Source organism: Tursiops truncatus, chromosome 6, assembly GCF_011762595.2.
Source record: "Tursiops truncatus isolate mTurTru1 chromosome 6, mTurTru1.mat.Y, whole genome shotgun sequence".
In the NCBI taxonomy this organism is placed as follows: Eukaryota; Metazoa; Chordata; class Mammalia; order Artiodactyla; family Delphinidae; genus Tursiops; species Tursiops truncatus.
The window spans coordinates 2,184,702-2,207,853 of NC_047039.1; the positions used below are offsets into that span (position 1 = coordinate 2,184,702).

Sequence of the window (23,152 nt, forward strand, 5' to 3'; positions counted from 1 at the left end):
AGCCCCTTTTATGCTTGTTTAATAGAGGAAGTGCAGCCCTGAAGAAAAGAGTTTCTGGGGTCAAAGCAGATTTGTAGCTTGGTTGACTGTTTCTGTGGGACCCAGTGGCCTCCCAGGCTTGGGGGGCGCGTCCCACACGCTGTCCCTTTCATACTCCTGTTCCTGCCAAAGAGGCTAACTCTTCTGGCGCTTCTTAAGAAACATCCAGATTGTGATAGTGACACAGGAAGTAATAAGATGCTTTGACAATCAAGGGTGCAATGCGAAGACAGCATTCCCCCTCCCCACCATACCCCACACTTTGGTCCCGGCTATCTTGTGACACTCAGAAGGGAAATTTCCAGACATAAGCCTCCTGAGTGATTGTCAGGTGTGTGTGTTGCCTTATCGTGAGCAGATGTGAGAGCTCATTGAGGAGACAGCAGAGTATTGGGGGCTGCAGGGAGAGGGGAGTTTGGAACTTGGTGGAGCCCTGCCTTAGAGCCTTGGAATATTATCCGTGTGTGAAAGCTGAAGTTTTGCTGAAATAAGCAGTTCCCTTTTATATTATGACTTGGCTAGCTGCAGAAGGATACTTGTTACAGGATCTCAGAGCATTATGGCAGAGTCTGCCGCCCTATCCTTGATTAGGTCAAATTAAACTAAAAAGGAAACGCAGTCTGGTTTGCTAACCGCAGGGAAAGTATTGCTTTTGGGTAGAGCTCATACCCAGATTGTCTGACTTGAGGATAATGCGCAGGAAACAGTTGGGTTTTGTTTTTTTTTTTTCTTTCTTTCTTTTGGTTTTGATAAGCTTCCAGGAACTTGCAACCCAGAAACTGTGTTTGTGGCGTTAGCGGTGATCGTGGCACACTGGCCAGAGCGTTCCTGTTCGGGCTCTTGCTCTGTGTATCATAAGGCGTGTGCACAGCAGGCCGGGTCCGGTTTCCGGTGCACACGTGCTGGTTATTATTACAACGTGGGGATCTCCTGAGCCAGGCATCAAGGCAGCCGGCGCGCCCTGCCCGGGCACTTTGAAACTCTATCTGCTGAAAAAGCCACGTTTCCCTCCACGAATGAGCACGTTTAAGAAAGCAGGCTGGTTAGGAGTCGGAGGGAGCAGAGTGGCAGCTCAGGGGAAGGCCCATGTGCGATGGGGTGGTCTCATGGAGGCCGGGAGGGAAGCAGAGTGTCCACTGGAGTTTCTCCTCAAGATCTTCACCTTCATGACAAGAGCCTTCACTAAGGTCTGATTGGCAGCCTCTGTGCGTGCGTTTTCTCCCTCAGTCTAATTCTCCCGGGACAGAGGTACTGTTGTTACCCGCCTTTTGCAGGTGAGGGACCAAAGCTCAGAACTTGCCTGAGTTCCTGGAGGGAAAGACAGAGCCGGGGTTCTCGCCTGACACAGAACCCACCGTCTGAGGCCGTTCTTCTTTCAAAAGCCCTTGGAGCCTCCAGGGGGGGCAGTGGTTACAGCCATTTGCTTCAGGTGACAGCCAGGAGCTCTTTGGCCTTGGTGGAGCGCTGAGTCTGTCTCGGTTTTTAGACAGGGGCGTCCTCGAATCCTCTCCATGAGCAAATCGAGTAGGCTCTGGGGTCCCTGCTTTCCTGGTGCGTCGCCTCCTGTCCGCTCCCATCACCCAGCATGGCCTCTCTGGCCATGGGGTGACTTGTCATCTGTTTGGCCATGGTATATGAGAAGGGCTAGAGAAAAGCCGTTGGTGGTGCAGGACGGGACGCAGCAGTGTGAGAGTCCTGCTGTGGCTTTGGTGCTGGACGCCCTCGCTTATGGTCACGCTTCATCTCCTCCAGAGCTCATCTTTGTCTCAGAGGTAGTATTTCCTTCCACTAGATTAGGAGTGTCACCCGCAGATTCAGGAAAGTAGCATGTGAACTGCAAGCGGACAGATTTCTGCTCTCCTGGGGACTGTCCCACCAACATCACTATTCAAATTCCCGAGCCTCTGGGCCCCGAGGCGCCCTGTGCTGTGAAGTGGGAGCAGTTGCACCCGCCTTGGCTGTCCCTGCAGAGAGGGGGCGAGGGGACAGCACAGCCCCGGACTCACGGTCAGCCCTGCCCTTTCACTGTCCACTGCATCCCTCCTCTCAGCCCCCGCCCTGTTCTCTGCATCAGTAAGTTGAGCTTAACGTACAGACACAGTATGGAGTCTGTGTCCTGAGCTGTACCATCCACAGCGTGGCTCACGGGGGAGGGGCAGTGTGGACCAGTGGTCAAGTGTTTGATCCCTTTCAGCAGACGGATGGGGGTGAAATCCCTGCTCAGACACTCCCTGTGTGATGGGGGCGCGTTACCAAACCCCTGGGCCTCAGTTTCCTCTTCTTTAAAATGGGCCTGACGGTCGTCCTTCTCTCCTGGTGTTCGGGAGAGCCTCGTTAGTTACGTGGGATACACACTTAGAGAATGCCTGGCAGGGTGAGCGCGTGAAGCGCGAGGGGCCATTATTATCACTAATCATCATCACCTGTTATCTTTGTGGCCTCTTGGAAGCCTTGTAAAAGAACAGGTCGTGGTGAGCTGTTGCAGAGAAGCCGAGAAGCAGATTCTCTCGGTGTGGACGGGGCAGCTCCCCGGGCGGGGAGGGCGGGTGCTGACCACGGCCCCGTTAGTGCCATGCCCCGCTCCGCCCAGGCGGGGGAACACATGGGAAAGCCTGACAGTCAGCTCTTGGGGGAGGAAAAAGGCGCTAAGCGAAGACAAGGAATTATTAACTAGGAGGTGACCCCACCAGGACACCAAGCACCGGGTGTCACTTGCTGTCCTAAGAGGACACGGGACAGGCAAGTCCATCAGCAGGGGATGGAGGGGGTCTGGGCTGCGCTGCAGGGACGGGGCGTGTGGCTTCACCTCAGCAGACCCCGGCCATGCGTGCCCTATTCCTGGCTCGTCCACGTAGACAACAGAGGATGGGGAGGCTGGGGTCCCAGGCCAGACACCAGGCCTGCGTAGCCCGGGGCTCCCTGCAGAGAGCTGGGGGGTGGCCTGAGTCAGAGCCCTGACCGTGAGCCCTTTGGTGCCAGGGGGGCCACCGCTGTCCACCTCCGCGCAGGACTTCAGCAGGTGTGGTGCCCAGGCCTTGATGAGCGTGAGAGACACAGCGGCCCGTCGGCCCCTACGTAGACCTTTACCACCCACCCCTGGAACATTCCTCTCTCCGGAACCATCCTGACCCCATAACGAGATCTACTTAGAGGGGGCTCCAGGCACCTCTTGTGAAATGGTGGACACGGCCTTCCAGGGATGAATCCATACCTGGCCCTCTGCCTCCATGGTGCTGAAGGCCTCTGCTTTCCCCTTGATATCAGTGACGTAAGATTAATGTCCAGAGTTCCAAGCAGTGATTCTAGAAACAGCCACAGAATCAATAGTGTCTTAGCCATGAGGCTTACATTACAGAGTCTCAGGAGGTGAGAATGATGTGTGTGCGTGAGTCTCGTCATTCAGGAGTATAGCGCTCCGTGACATTAACGTGTATTTACACTTTTCTGGTAACAGTGCAATTTATTGTAAAAATACAGATACCTTCTGCACATGATGGTATAAATGTGATAGGACCTCAGTCCTCAAAACTACTTAAAAACGAAGGTATTTAGGTTAAGAGCACATAAAAGAATACTTACGCATAAAATATTATGAAAACATAGTTTGCTTCTCAATTTACATAGCAAAAATAGTGTGGGAAAGAAAAAACTGGAAAGCCCACCACTCAGGAATGTGTGGTGTCACTTCTTTCTTGAGAACCCTCCTTTCTTCAGGCAGCTCAGAGGTGCTCTGCTGATCATCAGGTATAAAAGGAAATGAACATTGCAGTAGCCTTTTTTTTCTTTTATTTAAATAAATTTAGTTATTTACTTTTGGCTGCGGTTGGGTCTTTGTTGCTGTGTGCGGGCTTTCTCTAGTTGCGGCGAGCAGGGGCTACTCTTTGTTGTGGTGCGTGGGCATCTCATTGTGGTGGCTTGTCACTGTGGAGCATGGGCTCTAGGTGCATGGGCTCAGTAGTTGTGGCACATGGGCTCAGGAGTTGTGGCACATGGGCTCAGGAGTTGTGGCTCACGGACTTAGTTGCTCCACGGCATGTGGGATCTTCCCGGACCAGGGATTGAACCCATGTCCCCTGCATTGGCAGGCAGATTCTTAACCACTGCGCCACCACGGAAGCCCTACAGTAAGTAGCTTTTAAAAATTTTTTTATTTTATATTGAAGTACAGTTGATTAACAGTGTTGCATTCGTTTCAGGCGTATAGCAAAGTGATTTTTTCCAATTGCTGAAAAATACTACAAAATAAATGAAATTGCTGTGCAAATTAAAGTGATTGAAAAACATCATTCATTCTAAAAATTATTCTTCCTAACCCTTTAGGAAATGTGTGCTCTGGAGATATTCTTAAAGCCCAAAAATGTTTTGATATATAGAAAGTACATAGAGGTGAGAGAAATAATTCTCTAATCTTCTTACCAGGAATATTTGCAAGATGATTATATAATCAAAACAGTTTCTCAGATGTTCTGGGAGAAAATTCCTTTTAGCTGGAATTATATCTTACAGGTTAATTGATCAGGTTTTTTGTTTGTTTTCTGTTTTGACATTTAAAAAAATTTTTTTATATTGGAGTATAGCTGATTAACAATATTGTATTTTTTCGGGTGTACAGCAAAGTCATTTGGTTATATATACACACGTATCTATCCTTTTTCAAATTCTTTTCCCACTTAAGTTATTACAGAGTATTGAATATAGGTCCCTGTGCTGTATAGTAGGTCCTTGTTGGTTATCTGTTGTAAACATAGTAGTGTGTACATGTCAGTCCCAAACTCCCCATCTATCCCTCCCCCACACCCTTCCCCCCTTGTAACCATAAGTTTGTTCTCTAAGTCTGTGAGTCTGTTTTGTAAATAAGTTCGTTTGTGTCATTTTTAATTAGATTCCACATATGCGTGATATCATATGACATTTGTCTTTCTCTGTCTGACTTACTTCACTTAGTATGATCATCTCCAGGTCCATCTATGTTGCTGCAAATGGCATTACTTCATTCTTTTTTATGGCTGAGTAATATTCCATTGTATATATGTGCCACATCTTCTTTATCCATTCCTCTATTGATGGACCTTTAGGTTGCTTCCATGTCTTGGCTATTGTAGCTAGTGCTGCACTGAACATTGGGCTGCATGTGTCCTTTAGAACCATGTTTTTATCTGGATATATGCCCAGTAGTGGGATTGCTGGGTCATATGGTAATTCTATTTTTAGTTTTTTTTAAGGAACCTCCATGCTGTTCTCCATAGTGGCTGTATCAATTTACATTCCCACCAGCAGTGCAAGAGGGTTCCCTTTTCTCCACACCCTCTCCAGCATTTATTGTTCGTAGACTTTTTGATGATGGCCATCCTGACTGGTGTGAGGTGATACCTCATTGTAGTTTTGCTTTGCATTTCTTTAATAATTAGCGATGTTGAGCATCTTTTCACGTGTGTCTTGGCCATCTGTATGTCTTCTTTGGAAAAATGTCTATTTAGGTCTTCTGCCCATTTTTTTGCAGTAGCCTTTTAAAGCCATAAGAGGTCCTGGAAAAGGGTAAAGATTAGAATTAAAATATTTCCTTGGATACTTAGTTAATTTCTTCAGAAAGGTTTGGCTGACTGTGTTGACTACAATGCCGACGAGATTCTCTGGATCACTTTTTCCAGTGGAATATATTTATTCATTTGTTTTTCTTCAGAATGCAGGATTATTAAAATTTTACAGAAAAATGGGCTTCCCTGGTGGCGCAGTGGTTGAGAGTCCGCCTGCTGATGCAGGGGACGCGGGTTTGTGCCTCGGTCTGGGAGGATCCCACGTGCCGTGGAGCGACTGGGCCCGTGAGCCATGGCTGCTAAGCCTGCGCGTCCGGAGCCTGTGCTCTGCAGCGGGAGAGGTCACAACAGTGAGAGGCCCGCGTACCACAAAAAAAAAAAAAAAAAAAAAAAAAAATTACAGAAAAAGATGTATTTAAGGCTGCTGGGAAGACACATCGAAACAGTAGGTTCCAGCAACAGTAAGAAGCCTTGTGGGAGAGGGGCTCTTGAACAGGTTGGGGGGTGGCATATGTGCACCCAAAAGTACTTGCCAAAAAGCCCCACAGGCCTGCAGGACGTAACTAGTCTGTTCAGTGCACCCCTTGGGGAAACGACTCCCTCCCACGAACTGAATTGCACATTTTCCTTATTTATCCAAACTCTAGACTTAGAACAAGGCTGCTCCACTTTGCTTTTTCCCTTCCCTGTTTCAATCCACTCAGGCTGCTCTCTGGGGTTGCAAGAGCTTCCAAAGGTGATGTGACATGAACTGTCCCCTTTTTTCTGGTTTGTCTGCTTCCTGTAAAGAGCTAATGTGCTCCAGAGAGTTCCAGAATCAGCTCTCACTGGGAAGTCCCATAAGCTACTTTTTTTTCTTCTGTCACCCACCAGAGCCTCCGACATTCCAGACAAAGGAGAACACTGAGCAGTTTTCAGAGGCTGCTGGAGAAATGCTGCTAATTCAGTAATAGCAGCTTCAGTTTTGACATCTGTCTGTATTCATTAGAAGCAGCTATTTCACAGCCTGAGAGAGAAAAATCAGAACCCTGTGGCAGAAGAGAGGGAGAACGTGGGCCCTTGCACTGTAGAGACAGACGCGAATTCTCTGTTAAGTCATAAGTGAAAGCTTCTTGGCCCTGATGGGTATAAATTATTAGAAGAGGATGCTCTCAGGAAACAAGGTGTAAATTCTGTTTGCCTAGAAAGTGAGAGGTTTGCCAGTTAGTCCTAATACATCCAAGGAGGGGAATTATTAGAGCATGTCTTGGGGAATTCCCTGGCGGTCCAGTGGTTAGGACGCCACCTGTCACTGTGGTGGCCCGGGTTCCATCCCTGGTCGGGCAACTAGGATCCCATAAGCTGTACAGCGCTGCCAAAAACAAACAAACAAACAATAGAGAATCGCTTGGCGTGAATACTTTTGCATCAAGCATCTGCTTTCAAGGTCCCCGCACAGATGCTCCTTCCAGGTGCTGATGCCTCTCTTCCTACACAAAGCACCATTTGCGCCGTTGTAGCTGGAAGCAACCTCACTAGTCCACAGCTACCTTCCTAACGTCCCTACAGTCGCGTGGCCGTGTCTGGAAACTTTATGTAGCCTGTGTGCTTGCAGCTCCTTGTCCAAACGCTCCCCCCCGGAGTAAAGCTGTGTGTGAGCCGGGCCTCGGCTCGTCACAGCCGGGCCTGTGTTTGCTCCAGAGGGAGCTGATGCGTCCTCCCAGCTAGATCTTCACGATCCAACCCAGGTCCCTGTGACCTCTGCAAGCATCACTCTGTGGTTAAAAGGCATCCTGTTCTTGGGACATTGACTCAGCAGAGCCAAGAATTTTCCTGTAAACTACTGCTTGGTCGTTAAGGAAACACAACAATTCAACCCTAACGTGCCACATTCTACAGATGCTCATTTCTGAGGCACTTGGTATTTTCACCCACTCCCGGAAGCAAGATGAGAGCATCCCCTGGCTGGTGTGAGTTTTTTTTAGCATCTCTTTGCATCACGAGATCCAGTCTCAGGACCGTCTACTTAAGTGTATAGGACAATATGCTAACATTTGTTTTCTTGAATCAAGTCTCTTTAATTCTTACCGGGACCATGTTTTTAGAAAGCATGCAGTGGCCCTCCTAGCAGTGGGAAGCTTCACAGACAAAGAATAAAGGCAAATATTTCAAGCACATTAGGATATCAGCCGGGTGTAGGTAGCTGACCTAGAGGACGTGCATTCCGTTGTGTTCACCCAGAGTCAGAGACTTTTCTTAACTTGTCTCCTGTGCCCCGACAATGGATGGTCCCCTTAGCTTTTGTCAGAAGTTGTATCAGCTGGCTAGCCTTTTTCGAGTACAGTGCATCCAGCCTCATACCAAAGGTTAGACATGCATTACCTTGTTTAAGCCTTCTAACAACCTTACGAGGTAGAGACAAATAGAATACGGGTCGAAGACCACAAGAAGTTGACAAAACGATAATGCAAGTCCTTTAACAGGACATCGTTGTCCTAAAAAGTATAGATTTCCTTTTCAGTTTTTAAAATGCTGTATAGATTGGATATTCTAATAGTGCCATGTTGTTTTTTTCTTTAGGGTCCTTTTTGTACATTTTTAGTAAGCTTAATGTGTATAAGGAATATTTGCTTATGGTTAAAAAAAAATCATACAGGAAGCTCCCCAGTGAAAAGTGAAAAGGCCTCTGTCTTTGCTCAGCCTCAGTCCCTCCGCTCAGTATAACCGAAAAGCTACAGGTTTCTTGTCTGACCCCCCAGAGGTCTAGTCCCCTTCTCTACTCTTATGGTTTTACTGGACGATGCATTTTTTTTTTTTAAACAAATTTATTTATTTTTGGCTGTGCTGGGTCTTTGTTGCTGCGTGCAGGCTTTCTCTAGTTGTGGTGAGCGGGGGCTACTCTTCGTTGCGGTGCGCAGGCTTCTCATTGCGGCGGCTTCTCTCGTTGCAGAGCATGGGCTCTAGGCGCTCAGGCTTCAGTAGTCATGGCACGTGGGCTCTGTAGTTGTGGCGCACGGACTTAGCTGCTTCACGGCTGGACGAGGCACTTTTGACAGCTTCATCTAACAGGATTTTTAAAGTCTGCATTGTGTGGGATGCCAAAATCGAACGGCCATTTCCTCTCTCAAGGACATTTGAGGCAAGATGAGTGTTTTCCTAATACTTAAAAAATGCTAAAACACACATCTATGTACATATATGTTTCATGTGTCCTGTGCCCTCGTGTGAACCTAACTTTCCAGAAATGAGACCAGTGGGTCAGATGCCTGGGTATCTAAATGCCCGTGTTGCCAAATTCTCTTCTTAAAAGGTTACACCAATTCCTAGTCCCATATTAGTTACAATCATTTTCAATGCATAAGAGTGTTAGCTTATATTTTTATCATTTCCTTTTAGATGCTCAAACAGCTCCCAAGTGGGAAACTCCTGCCCCTGGCCTCCTCCACCTGCCCCCAAGAATCCTGCACACCCTACACACATCACATAACAACACTTCCTGACTCTCCCTTTCTGTCCTCCTTCACGTGAAGTGTGTGCATTCTGATGATGTTATTTGCTAAATATATAAATGTACTTACAAGCGGCTTTCCAAAGATGAAGTGATACAGTCCCAACTTTGGAAAACCGGATTCTGTCCCCCAGGAAGTGCAGTGGAGGCCTTCTCGGGATGATGATTTAGCCTAGCTAATTTACGATTCAGAGATTGATGCAAGAAGGCATAGAGTTCAAGAGTGAGGTCAATTTTTCCTGAAGTTAGGAATAAATCTGTGAATTCTGGTCTTACGAACTGCTGAAGAATTACTGTGCGGAGGTCAATAAATCACATGGGGAGCTGTGTGAGAAACGTTCCATCTCCTCAGCATATTAGTTACAATTACGTTATTAGGCTCCAGAGTGTTGGGCAAATTCATTCTTTTCACTTTGCAGCAATCGACCTGGCAACAGATTTAACATTTTCTTTAAACGTCTAAGTTTAACTCCTTAGTCACTGGCCAAAAACCTCTTTCTAATCCTACCAGAACTTCAGAGCTATTAAATACTTTAGTTCTTAGTCACTTAGAAATATAATGATGCTTTACAGGTAGAAGAGGGTAGGGAGAGGGAGGAATTCCTACTCCTCAGTGGCAGGGGGGTCGGTTCAGAAAGTGAGAGGTCGTGAGGATGAGTGTCTGCCTATTACGCATGCTGAGCACAATACACATTTTGCATTGTATTCAGGAGAGTTACTTTTGAACAAAAGTGAAAATTTAGTGCTTCCCTGGTGGCGCAGTGGTTGAGAGTCCGCCTGCCGATGCAGGGGACACGGGTTCGTGCCCCGGTCCGGGAAGACCCCACGTGCCGTGGAGCGGCTGGGCCCGTGAGCCATGGCCGCTGAGCCTGCGCGTCCGGAGCCTGTGCTCCACAATGGGAGAGGCTACAACAGTGAGAGGCCCGCGTACCGCAAAAAAAAAAAGTGAAAATTTAAAGATGAGTGATTCTGCACAATGCCCTAAAGGGCTGGTTTTACTTTAGTTTTGTTTTCCGTCAGCACTGAGAATGGACAATACATGACAGGGCAGAGGCAGGTGGGAACTTCTGCACAGAAGCTAGAAGCCTGAGGGGTTGCAATGCTAAGGAGGGGACAGAGCTTGTGAACACACACGCGCACGCACGCACACACACACACACACTCACACACTTCTGCAGAGAATACAGACGCCTCTGCTGGTGGTCGAATACCAAGCAGAAGTCGGGATTTTTCTTTCCTTTTGGGTGGTGTGACTCTTCTCCAAGAAGAGTGTTGGAAAAATAAGAATGACATAAAAAATGGAGGTGGGGGGAAGTGTAGGATATTCAGAAAACCATCAGAGTACATTTGCAAAATAAATTTCATGAAAATTATTCTTTAGTTAAATGACAAACATTTGTATGTCTCTTCAGAGCTCTCAAATGCACTTTTGAAAAATTAAGTGACACCATGTTGGATTTGAATTTGAGCATGTGATTTCCTAACAAACATGTTTCAAGTCTATGAAACAAAGCTCAAACATGGACCTCAGCAAAAGAAAATGGAAACTTTAGTACACATCAAATGAATAAGGAATATGACTAAATTTCAAAAGCCTTTCTTTTAGAGGAAATACTCTAATTGACCCAGGTTTTTGTACAAAGTGTGAAATCGTTTGTTAAAAGATATTGTGTGATACAAACTGTTTAGAAACAAGGAAACGTTGTAGCAGTCTGTGTGGTGAGTATAAGTTCCATTTAACAGTTAATACATCCCTAATAAACCATCCTAATTAAAAAGCCCCCAGAAAGTTCATTATCTTGATTAAATTAGGCTAATCTCATCAGTGCATCATAGTTAAGAGGATTGTGCCTTTCTTTTTTTTGAGTTTTATTTATTTTTTTTATACAGCAGGTTCTTATTAGTTCAGTATTCAGTGCAGCAGGCTTAGATCTTTTGTCCCACTTTAATTCATCAGCTGCTTGTTGTTTGCTAAGAGAAAGGCCAGGGCCCGAGGCGTCCTAGTCTCCCAACCAATTATCCATGCAGTTCTTGGATCCTTTCTACAGGACCTGCCATCTGTTCTTCCACCTTCAGTAGATCTCGTGACAAGGAACTCAGTAGCTCATTTCTATCTGTTTCAGCTCTGGGTGTAGGGAATCATTTTAGCCATAAGAAACCTCAGGGAACTTTTTTAGATCCTTCAAAATGGATCTGACGTAGTACACGGGCAAATGTTTTTAAGCCTAGATTCATATAACCTGGAAAAACTGGACCAACGAAACATTAAGATCAGAGGGAGACTGATAATTCTTAGCAAAAGAATTGAGAAAAGGCATGAGTGTGAAACAGCGTTCAGGTGTAGCTCGGACCCTGCACCTTTGTGCAGAGCAGAGTAAACTCTTACCTCCCCAGCCGATGAACTGCCAGAATGATAGGTAGTGAGGAAAGACTTTCTCACAAGGTGCACAGACTTGAAAGGACTGAGTGAGATACTGGTCACTCTTCCTCTTCCCAAGCGACGCTTAGGAGCCCCAAAGAGGGGCGGCCGAGGCAGAGCTCATAGGCTCTGGACGTCCCCAGACACATATTGGGCTGTGGGAATCAGAATCCTCCACAACACAAATTTCGAGTATATTGTTCTTTTCCTGCACAGGACACACATGGAGGCCTTCTCAGTAGGGACATTTTTAAAATGCAAAAAGCACATATTTTTCTTTGCTATCCAAGCAGAGGAACTGTTAACCGTTTTCTGTAACTAGTAAATAGCGTTTGCTAAAGGCTTGCCCCTTGCCCTGGAGGGCTTCAGAGTTTTTTGTCTTGTTTTGTCTTATGCCAAGTCTTCAAGTCCCTCTGAAGTTCACAAGCTGTGTGTTGTGTGATCACAGTAGCTTCGGGGCGTGCAGAATATAAGCTTTCAATAATGGCATGCAGGTGGGGGTCAGAAAGGAGAGCTTTCTCATCATGGAAGTCTATACATTTTTCAAAGAAAAGGGTTTAAGTCTGCATCCGATTGTAACATTAATTTTAACACTTTTTAGAAATGTAGCCTGTTGGGATGAAATACCTGCTGTAGGTAATTTGCTCAGAAAAGCCCACTGCAGCGGAACCTGCCACTTTGTTTGTTGTTCAAACAGGCAAATAAAATGAGGTGCGGTCGGTCGACCCGCCCTGCTCACACCCGCGGCCCCTCCCGCCCTGGTGCAGGTCCTCCAGTCTCGGAGCAGGGCCGGTGGCTGTCCCGGAAAACAGCTCACTTTTCTGCACATGCAAGAGTCTGTATTCACTCCAGGTTGTTGGGAGGAAGGGGACAGCTGCTGCTGTGGACCACCTGTGTGGCTGTAGTCAGAAAGGTAACTGCAAACAGCATCTCCAGGGTGTGTGAGGCTCTTCCCGGAACTTGATTCCAGGCGTGAGTCAGACCTTGAATCCAGGGGTGTGTGTGTGGGGGGGGGGGGTTGTGGCCGTGTGTGTATGTATGTGGTTGTGTGTGTGTGTGTGTGTGTGTATATGTGTGGTGTGTGTGTGGTTGCGTGTGTATGGTTGTGTGTCTGTGTGTGTGTATGGTTGTGTGTTTGTGTGTATGGTTGTGTGTTGTGTTTGTGTGTATGTGTGGTATGTGTGTGTTTGTGTGGTTGTGTGTGTGTGGTTGTGGCTGTATGTGGTTGTGTGTGTATGGTTGTGTGTGTGTGTGGTTGTGTGTGTATAGTTTGTGTGTGTGGTTGTGTGTGTGGTTGTGGCTGTATGTGGTTGTGGCTGTATTATGTGTGTGTGGTTGTGTGTGTGTGTGGTTGTGTGTGTGGTTGTGTGTGTGTGGCTGTGTGTACTGCACGTGCGGAAGGCACTCTGTGTCTAGTTGCTGCTGATGGGAGCAGACCCCCTGCCAGCAGTGAGCTTCCTTCCACCTCTGACCCTTCTGTGATCGAATAGTCTCCTTGGAAAGCTGGTGTCTGCACACGCGGCTGGAAGGCACACAGAGTGGGCTCAAGGGATGGCGTTGGGATGGGGTGGCTTTGCTGGGGGTCCCCTGGGAAAAACTTACCTTGGAGCCCCATGTGTGCACAGGGTCCCTGAGCAGGCCGGCATGCACGTGAACTTCACACACGCGTGCTCTGCTTTCCACGTGTCTGGTTCCTCAGCGCCCACGTCAGCTTCACGGAGGCTGGGGAGGCTGGGCTCATGAGGTTCAAGGTACGGGAGGTCCTGAGGCCCCAGCCTCTGCCGAGGAGCCGCCTGCCCCGGGCTGCCTCTCATTCCCCTGCGGCTGCAGCTCCCTGGGGATGAGACGGGAGACAGAGAAGGAAGCCCTTTCAACCCTAAAAGGTGCAGCTTTTCCAGAAAGGGGTGCCCCTGCGTCTTCTGCCCCTCAGCACCGTCAAGGCCGGAAACCGGGGGCCAGCTCACACACTGGGAAGAGTGGGAGGTGAGGCCTCCTGGACCTTGCTTTGAGGAGGGGTGTTCGCCTGCCGAGGGGAAAGCCGTCTTCAGTGTCGTGGTTTGTCACACGCAGTTAACTCTGGGGCTTTGCAGGAGTCGGAGCAGAACTGTTCTGTGTGTGTTTCCACCCATCCGTGGGGTCGAGGAAGCAGGAGGGCCCGCTGCCCCGTCCCTGCCTTCGTTTTAGTCCCTTTGGGATTTCCTAATTCCGAGGCAATCATTGTATGGAATGGACAAGTTCCGGAAGCACAGAAGGCTGTGTTTCTAATAAACCACCTCCCACTTTATCCCCTTTGGAGTGCAGCTGGAGCTGCAACAATAGCTAATGATTACATGCTGTACCTGCAGCAACAACGTGGCTGAAATCGCACCGCTGCTGTCTGGTGAAGCCGTCTCCTCCAGGTTCCCAGGCTTGGAAGGTTTGGAAACATCCAGCATGTTTTCATCTTGCAGGTAGCTTTGAAGCGACTTGTCAGGTCAAGCTGACTGAGTTTTGTGCTTGCATAGATGATCAGTGAGGATGAACCTACTTTTTAACCTGGGAATTGGTGAATGAGCGACAGGAGGTTTGGGGACCTTTCTCCCCTCGTGTTCCGTGAGACTTGCTTTTGTCCACTCGTGGGAATGAATCACATTTACAGAGTGAAAATAGCCACTAAAGCCAAAGCCACACTTTCACGTTGCTCTGGCAGTGAAGTCTACACGGCTTTGCTGGCCACAGTCCCTGTGTGCTCCTGTCATTTCACTCAGAAATGCCCTGACTTGGACATTATATTGTATGGTCACCTTGAGCATTTTCCAAAGGCAGGGAAAACCCAGTAACTTCGTGTGCCATGGCACAATGGCAGCTTGTCAGAAGAAAAAGGGGAAGGAAAATTCTTAGAGTTAATAGTCAGGGATAGTTGGGAGGTTAGCAATCAGCGTGTCACATTGACTCCTAAGAAAATGATGTTTAAACATAGCCTGTGAAATCAAGCATGGCAAATATGTCTCGATTCAGGTGCCAAGTCTAGCCAACTGGGAGTGGCTGCCCAGAGAAGGACTCAACCCGTTCTGGGGCTGGTGGAAAAAGAGGCATCTCACGCATGCCGTCATGGGCACTGGAAGAGGCAGTCGTAAAGGGGAGGCAGGTATCAAATGTCACTGTCGTAGGGTTAGATGGGATCTGAGTGATGATTCAACCCAGTGTGTGTCCACATCACGCTAAATCTTCAACCTGATCCTCGAGGCACGTGTTCTGTGGTCCAGTAGGATTGAGAGTGATGCCTGCCATCTTTCTGTCTTGGAAATTCAGTGCACATTGGCACACAGTGCTAAAAAGTTATATAGTAAAAACAGATGTTTAACTTGGTTTCCCTGGTGTTCCATAAACCTATAGGCCGCAGAAGACTTTTTCAACGGTATCTGCCCACTGGCTGCAGAACTACTTTCTAGGGACACATTGGAGGAAACGGGGGTCTAGTTCATTCCTCACAAACAAGGAAGCTCAGCCCCAAAGAGAGAAGGACTGGGGTCTTGTTCAGCTGGGCTGGTCTACGGACCAGGCAGAACCAGAACCGGACTGCAGACTCCCAGCCCTAATCCGCTAACTACCCTCTCAGTGTGGAACCGATTAGAAGCAGCCTGAGGTTTTAATAGCTTCTGGCAGCACGCGGACTTGGTGTAAATTCCGCTTGCCTGTTTTTACAGTTGTGTGTTAGGGACAGTGATTAAATATTTTGCCTGTTCAAAGTGTGCAGACGTGAGGTGACCTCTCATGGTCAGAACAAAACAAGGTCAAGTTATTTTTGAAGTTTCATTTTTTCTGGGCTACTTGATCCCCCGCTGCCACCCCACATCTTCTATCTTCCTGTCTTGGGAGATAAAGTGATGATTAGAGATTTGAATTGTTAGACGTGAGTCTGGTTTCAGTTCAGAATCTATTTTATCATTTCCTGGGCTTTGAATTTCAAAACATCAATCTATTTATTGCTCTCTTTTGGACCCTAAGGTTAAAGTACATCTGTTGTCCACACAGATTTAGCTGTTGGCCCTCAAGCTAAGCGGTCACGAAATTATAGCCATAGTAGATTTAGCCAAGGAATAACTTCACTTTGGTCTGCCTGTAAATCCACTGGACAGAATAAACATGGTGTGTCTTGTGGTTCATGGGAACACATGTAAAGAATTAAGAAATCTTTGGTGACAAGACAAAAACTGCTCCATAAAAATTAACTGGTGCTTAATTGAGGATGCGTGAAGCGAGATACTGGCGCACGGCCTGCCTGTGAGCGCAGGCTTGAGCGGGGTCCGTGCTGGGCAGAGGTTGCCAGTTTCATGTTGGTGCTTCTCCAGCTCAGGGCAGAGAGCTGCCCTTCCTTTGGGAGAAAGGGCACCTGGAAAACGGAACCATTGCTGAACCACTCTCATCCCTGGTGTTTTCTCTACCCTTTATTTCCATTATATGAGCATTAAAGAAGCCGGTTTCTTCCTTTTCTCCAAGCACAGGCTTGCATGAAGCCACGTGGCTGCTTGCGCTTCGGAGAAGGGGCCGCTGTGGGCTGGATTTGCCTGTGTGCGATCACCACTGACACCCTTTGCAGATGACTTCTTCTGAGAAGTACGAATCAGTGGAGAAGCAAAGCAGAAAACTTTGAATGTAACTCGGTTTCCCCATGAGCGTCAGGAAACTGCCTTATAAGAGAGAAGGAAAACTCAACTGTTTTTAAAGGCTTTCATTTCATAAGGCCTCCTTGTTTCAATTAACTGACTTCGGAGATTTACCGTTCTCCTTAGCAGCGTTGGAGAATATTAGCCATGCTCCACTGATGAAGCTTTGTAAGTTTTATAAGTCAGATTTGTTCGTTTTAAAAGCCACATGTTTAAAATACAGGGTGCAGAAAATTTCCATGACACATCGTTGTGGTACAGAAAAATAAGGACACCAAAAGAAACTGTGAGTCCTAAAATATATATTTCCTTTTAAGTGGTAGTACTGGAATAGATATTACTAGTCAGCTTGGAAGCCGAGTGCTGCTATATGTGGTTTTTAAACATAAACTATCCGTCTCCCATGCTGGGAAGTATAAACTCTACTTTGCCAGTGGATTTGTTAGTTCCTCTCATTTAGCAGTTGAATTTAGTGTCATAAAAACCAGCACTCTTCCCCTGTCTTGGAAAACCAGAGTGTTCTGAGCTTGCCCAGACGTATATCCCAGCTCCAGTATGCAGTTCTTAGCCAGCCTGCCAGGTGCCAGGGGTCAGAAGGGCAGGAAACAAGGAAAGCCACATTGTAAACGCTAAAATTGTCCTACGCTGTCCAAAATGGAAACCTCTGGTGGTCTCCACAGACAGCCACTTGCTCAGAAGCAGCTGCGATGCCCCTGATTTTGCTTATTCTCCTGACCCCTCTCCACCCCAACCGAGGAGTTCCCAGGACTGCAGTCAGATGCAGGCGGTCTCCTCCAACATCGGACTCAGACCAAGTCAGCCATCACATTTAACCTCACCTCGAAATGTAGAAAGTGAACAATTAAATAGGAAACTCTTCTGTGTAAAACACTTTCTTGAATTTCAATCCTACCACATCCTGCTGGTGCCGTAATAGGAAATCTTGAATTTCTGGCAGTGTCTCATTTTTTAGGCTGGAACGTTTGAAAAAAATCCCGAGGAGAAAAAGACAGGCCACAAGAAGAAATATACATGTATATGTATATCAAAACGTTGTTGATTTCAAAATCCAGCACAGAATAATATAAAGAAATACGCCATCTTATAGAGCTTTAAATGCTACAGTCCTTTTTTTTTTGCTACGTGTTATAATCCTTTATGAATAAAAAGGAAAAATTCAAGACTCACGAAGTCCATCAACATTATCCTGTCTCTAATAAATTGATTTCAACCCAAGTATTCTGTGCCTAGCAAGCTGAATCTGTAAGCTGGAGGCTGTAACCAACCTTGAAAGATTTTTGAAGCAGTACCTGCTTGCATGTGGTAGGAAAACCCAATTTCATTAGATGAGCTGATGTCTGTACTTGGGATTTCTTCTCCGTTTTCCCTACTACCAGTCTCATGAGATGAAAAACCCGGTTTATCTGCCATCTGTACCCTGGCCAGTCCCTGGGTTGGAATTGAAGTGCAGTCAGCCCCCTGATGGATGAATAAATGATTGCTTGATGAGTGAACGGATGAATGAACGAGACTGCATCTCCTAACCCGTTTACATTTTATTTCTAACTAATGCAGGGTTATTTTCATACCCCCTTTAGTGGCCTCAAAATCTGACAACCAGTCTCAACTGGGTTGCTGTGACGCGGGCATCTCTCACTTCTTTTCACTGGGGATTTACCAGGCACACGGATGGGCAAGGTTTGCTTCTCAGCTGCTGTCGGGTGGCAATTACAAAGCAGCTTCGTGGCTCCACAGAGGTTAGAGGAAGAACCAGGAAACTTTGTCACAGCTTGTTTCTATCCATAGTAAAAGGCTCCATGAAAGGTGAAACTACAAGTATTGAGGAAAAGGAAATGTGCAGATGGTCTGGATTTAATCGTCCGTGTTCTGTAGATACATGGGAGCTGCCTGTATCTTCAGTACAATGACAGCTACTTCACAAGGTTGTGGGAAGGTAAAACGAGGCCGTATTTGCAAAGCACGTAGCGTATAATAGGCATTTAATAAGGATTCATTCTCTTTCCCTTCATTGGAATCAAATAAGCCCTTAAGAACCATCACTGTTCCCAAACATTTTATCACCTCATCCTAACTGTGAGATTGTATTATACGTGTTTCCCATTTTATAGTAACAGATTAGAAGTATGACAGGAAGCTGAAATTTATCAGAGGTACAGCATGGGTATATAGATAGCTGGATTTGATTTTCTAATGTGCTGTCCAGTGTCCTGTCCACTAAATAAATGGCTTCTGGGTATTAGAAATGGGATGAAAAAACGTCCAGGTGCCCTTCCGCGGAATTCTACCCGAGTAGGCTCTGTCTTAGCACAGGACATGTTTCCACACGGCTGCATCTCAACCAAGGTCTCTTTCCACTCTCACCTTGTAATAAATAGAAGCAGCTTTCAGGATCTGCAGGGAAGTGAAATGTGTTTTCTAGGAGACCAAGGTGAGGACGGCAGTGTGTTCCATTACAGGCTTGCGCTTCGGTTGCTGTGTCGCCTGCCACTCCGAGGCACTCGGTTCCACTAGCTGAAGACATTCTGATCTGTTAATGACGTCTGCCTCGGGACGGGGCGGGGAGTGGTGGTGGTGGCGGCGGAGTGTCACACCCGTGCCGTGCCTTCCCCACACCCGGGCTGCGTTGATTTTGTGTGTTTATGTCGTAGCTTGTCTTAAGCCGCGCTAGCAGTAAGAATTTAATGGAGGATAAATTGCAGGTCAAAACTGAATCGACAGCCCTGACGTTTACCTCTTCTTTAAAGAATAGTAAGTGTTTCGAGTTCTTTGCCAGGCAGCTGATGGAAATGTTAAGAAATTTAATGAAATAAAGTGACTTTAGCTCATCCGCTGCCTCGCGGTGTCCAGACTTCAAACCTTCAGGATTTCTTAGGTCACATAAGAAGGTGATGTGTCTTTGATCGGCTACAGAAGAGTGGAGAAGACCGGTTTCCTCCTCTGATATATGCGTGGAGTTGATGATTTTGAGTTTCATGCTATGCCTTGTAGCTGCACTTCAGTTTGAGTAGGTGAGAGCAGATCAACTTCCCTCTGTGGACATCTTCAGGCAGAAATGACCAGATACGACTTTGGCGGCCCCTCCCTCTGCCAAGCACAGGCTCCGGACGTGCAGGCTCAGCGGCCATGGCTCACGGGCCCAGCCGCTCCATGGCATGTGGGATCCTCCCGGACCGGGGCACGAACCCGCGTCCCCTGCATCGGCAGGCGGACTCTCAACCACTGCGCCACCAGGGAAGCCCCACAGGTGTTATTTTAACGACTTATCTGTTCCAGCCTGTCTTCATTTGTAAGCTTATTCTTCTCTGATGAGTTCAGTGTATGAAAAAGCAGGTGTTGTCATCATTCAGGTGTGGTGAGGCTGACAGGTCAGGAGGAGATGCCTCTGAAACGCTTGTATTACTCACAGGCCCCAGAGCAGGGAGCTCCCTGCGCCATGGGGTGGGGGAGGACAGGGTGTCCCCAGGGTGGGTCGGGAGGCAGAGTGGAAGGGGAGGGGGGGCCTTCACTGTGTCCCTGCAGGAAAGGTTGGTGGGTGGGGCGGGGGAGGCCCCGGGGCTGCTCTGAATGGGGCCATCAGCTCTGGACTCGGGGCTGTCCTGCTTGTCAGTGCCTGGCTGTGGGCGTTAGAGCAGGTGCACGGTGGCCGAGTGGGAGGGCCTGCGGGGGGAGGGGGATGGGCTCTGGGTTGGTGAGTCTTACTGGAAAGGAGCCTGAAGGTGTCACTCACCGTCTCCAGGAACCTGCAGCCCTGGGAGGGGCCACGTCTCCAGGGTCAGCCAGGCCAGCACGTCAAAGCGTCAGAAACACAGACGGTTAAAGACCTGCCAAGTAGGTGCCGTGTGCAGACACGGGGCTGGGGCTCACAGCCCTGGGGAGCTGCGTGAGCACGGCCATGAGGCCGGGCCCCGCCGAAGCCTCTGTCCTCGTGGGAGAGAAAGGCAGGGGCAGAGTTCATTCCGTAGAAGGTGAAGGACTCAGTGGGGGTCATGACAAGGTCAGGGACCCGACGTGGGTGCATAGCCTCAGAAACACCGCGATATGCTCGGACCCTTCAAAGAAGCAAAGCCGTTCATGACTTACACCTTTCATCAAATAATTTCCTCCATCATTTCTTGAAGTATTTTTCATGCATTCACTAAATATACAACCTTTTCATTTCACCAAGAACCTCAGAATTATGAAGCTTTATAGCGAGGTCTCCTGTCCTCAGATGAAGAGCCTGGACCGGGAAGGTGAACGACTTTTCCTACGGTCTCTGCCGAACATCCCTGTGAGGCCACTGCAGCTCCAGCCGTGAACCAGACACACGTTTATGTGAACAGTGGCTGGAGCCATGGGCCCTGCCTGGTGCCCCAGGGAGGCCCCCCATCTCGATATCTGCAGCCTCTCCCCTCCCCCAGGCCACACCCTGACAGCCCCCATCCCGACAGTGTAGAACTGGCCCCGTGGCAGTTCCTGGGCCCGTAACGCTCTGACTTCCCTGATGGTGTCGAAGCCACAGAATGACTCACGTTAAGTCTTAGGCTTGCTGCCTGATTTAGAGAAATTTAGTCTTTTGTCTGCGCTATTTCTTCTACGTGCTACAACCTAAGATGCTTTAAAAATGTCGTCCATGGAGCTGGAGAACAAAAAGCATGAGTGTTTAAAAAGCAAAAACCAGGTCATCCCTGGGGTTTGTAAGCACCACCCGCATCACCACGTGCCATGTTGGTGTCACGAGGCACCATCCCCAAGACCAGATAGGTGTGTTAGGCTGTGGCCAGAGTGCCTTTGTACCTGAACCTTTTTGCCAGTGTTCAGTGTAGTTCAGGTACTTTATTGTGCTTCCCGATCATGTTCTTCAGGCTTACACTTAGCATCATTGCTCAGATTATAATCGGTCTTTTTTTTTTGGTCTGTACCATGCGGCTTGTGGGATCTCACGTCCCCAGCCAGGGGGTCGAACCTGGGGCATGGCAGTGAAAGCACCGAGTCCTAACCACTGGACCGCCAGGGAAGTCCCAGATTGTAATTGGTCTTAATTCATTTTTTTAAAAACCGCAGGCTCTATGGGATGAATGTGCCAGAAAAGCATCGTGCAACATACACACGGGATGTTAGCAGATGCAAAATGAGAAAGAGTCGCATGGCCAAGTAAGATGAACGAATGCTGGATTAAACAACATTAAACTAATTTGTTTTCTGCAGGACTTCTCAGGGCCTTTAATAAGAAAATCTTAATTACATGAAGGAGCGATATATACATATACATGTACATAATAGGTAGCATCTTCCAAATCTGTTAGGCCACAGAGCCTTCACCATTTGTTTTTCTCTTGGGCAGCATATTCTAAAGTAACAAGTGGCAGGTAGTAAGTATTTTTAAAGCACCAACTAGGTGCAGTACACTATGGATCAATGAAAGAGAGTCCATTTCCTGGATGAGGAAGTAAGGCCTAAACGCATTAGGCCTCAGATAGTGATATAAAGAAACACCACGGAGGATAGGAAGTGACATAGTATCAATTGTCAAGTGAATAAGGCTACAATTTTTTGAGTGTAGAGGAGAGAGAAACAAACAGAACATATTTTTGCAGATACAGAACACATACGATACGGCTTCTCTGCTCAAGAAGTGATGATGCAGGCCCCGTGATGCAGGCTGGCCTGGTCCATGCGTGACAGACCGGAACTGCTTCCCCTTCACATGAATGTGAATCACTGGGGTCTGAACCGACTCAGTGGGCTTGGGATGGTGGTCGAGATTCTGCGTTTCTTTTATTTTTTTAAATTTTTAATTTTTTTATTGAAGTACAGTTGATTTACAATGTTGTGTTAATTTCTGCTGTACAGCAAAGTGATTCAGTTTTATATATATATATATATATATATATATATACACACTCTTTTTTAAAGTATTCTTTTCCATTGTGGTTTATCATAGGATATTGAATATAGTTCCCTGTGCTATACAGTAGGACCTTGTTGTTTATCCATTCTATATATAAAAGCTTATATCTGCTAACCCGAAACTCCCAATCCATCCCTCTGCTACCCCCTCCCCCTTGGTAACCGCCAGTCTGTTCTCTATGTCTGTGAGTCTGTTTCTGTTTCATAGACAGATTCATTAGTGTCATATTTTAGATTCTATATATAAATGATATCATAGGATATTTGTCTTTCTCTGTCTGACTTACTTCAGTTACTGTGATCATCTCCAGGTCCTTCCATGTTACTGCATGTGGTATTATTTCATTCTTTTTTATGGCTGAGTAATATTCCATTGTATATATGTGCCACATCTTCTTTATCCATTCCTCTGTCGATGGACATTTAGGTTGTTTTCATGTCCTGGCTATTGTAAACAATGCTGCAGTGAACATTGGAGTGCATGTATCTTTTTGAATTATAGTTTTCTCAGGGTATATGCCCAGGAGTGGGATTGCTGGATCATGTGGTAGTTCTGTTTTTAGTTTTCTGCAAGACCTCCAGAGATTCTGCATTTCTAACAAGCTCCTAAATGGTGCTGATGCCACTCACTGGTCCAAGGACCACACTTTTCCTGTAAAATCCAGATAATAAGTGTTGCAGGATTTGTGGGCCGTGCAGTCTGGCCCAGCAACCCAGCTGTTGCTGCAGCACAAAGGTGGCCACAGACACTGTGTTAGTTCAAGGGCACGGTTGTGATCCCCCAAGACTTTGTTTATAGACTCTGAAATCTGACCTTTATATAATTTCCATGTGTCACAAAATAACTCTTCTGATTGTTTTCCTCACCTTTAAAAACATGAAAACCATGGCTTGGCTCACGGGCCTCAGGAAAGCAGGTGGTGGCCTGCAGGCTGTGTGCACAGCCCGAGGTCAGGGTGTCACAGCCCTGGGGTGGCCGGCAGGGGTGTCCCAAGGAGCTTATCTAACCAAGGCAATCAGTCGTCCTCTCTTTTAAACCTTAATTGTGTTTTTTCAGGCCTCATTTTCCCTCTGACAGTTGGTTCTTATCTTTTTATGGCGGTGTAACTCACCCTAG

The 23,152-nt window shown here is 47.2% G+C and overlaps 1 protein-coding gene across 2 annotated transcripts in view; it reads left to right on the forward strand.

The window, feature by feature from the left end:
• The window catches only part of PALLD (palladin, cytoskeletal associated protein), a 272,833-nt gene that overhangs the window by 8,996 nt on the left and 240,685 nt on the right, over nucleotides 1-23,152 (forward strand). The window lies entirely within an intron of this gene.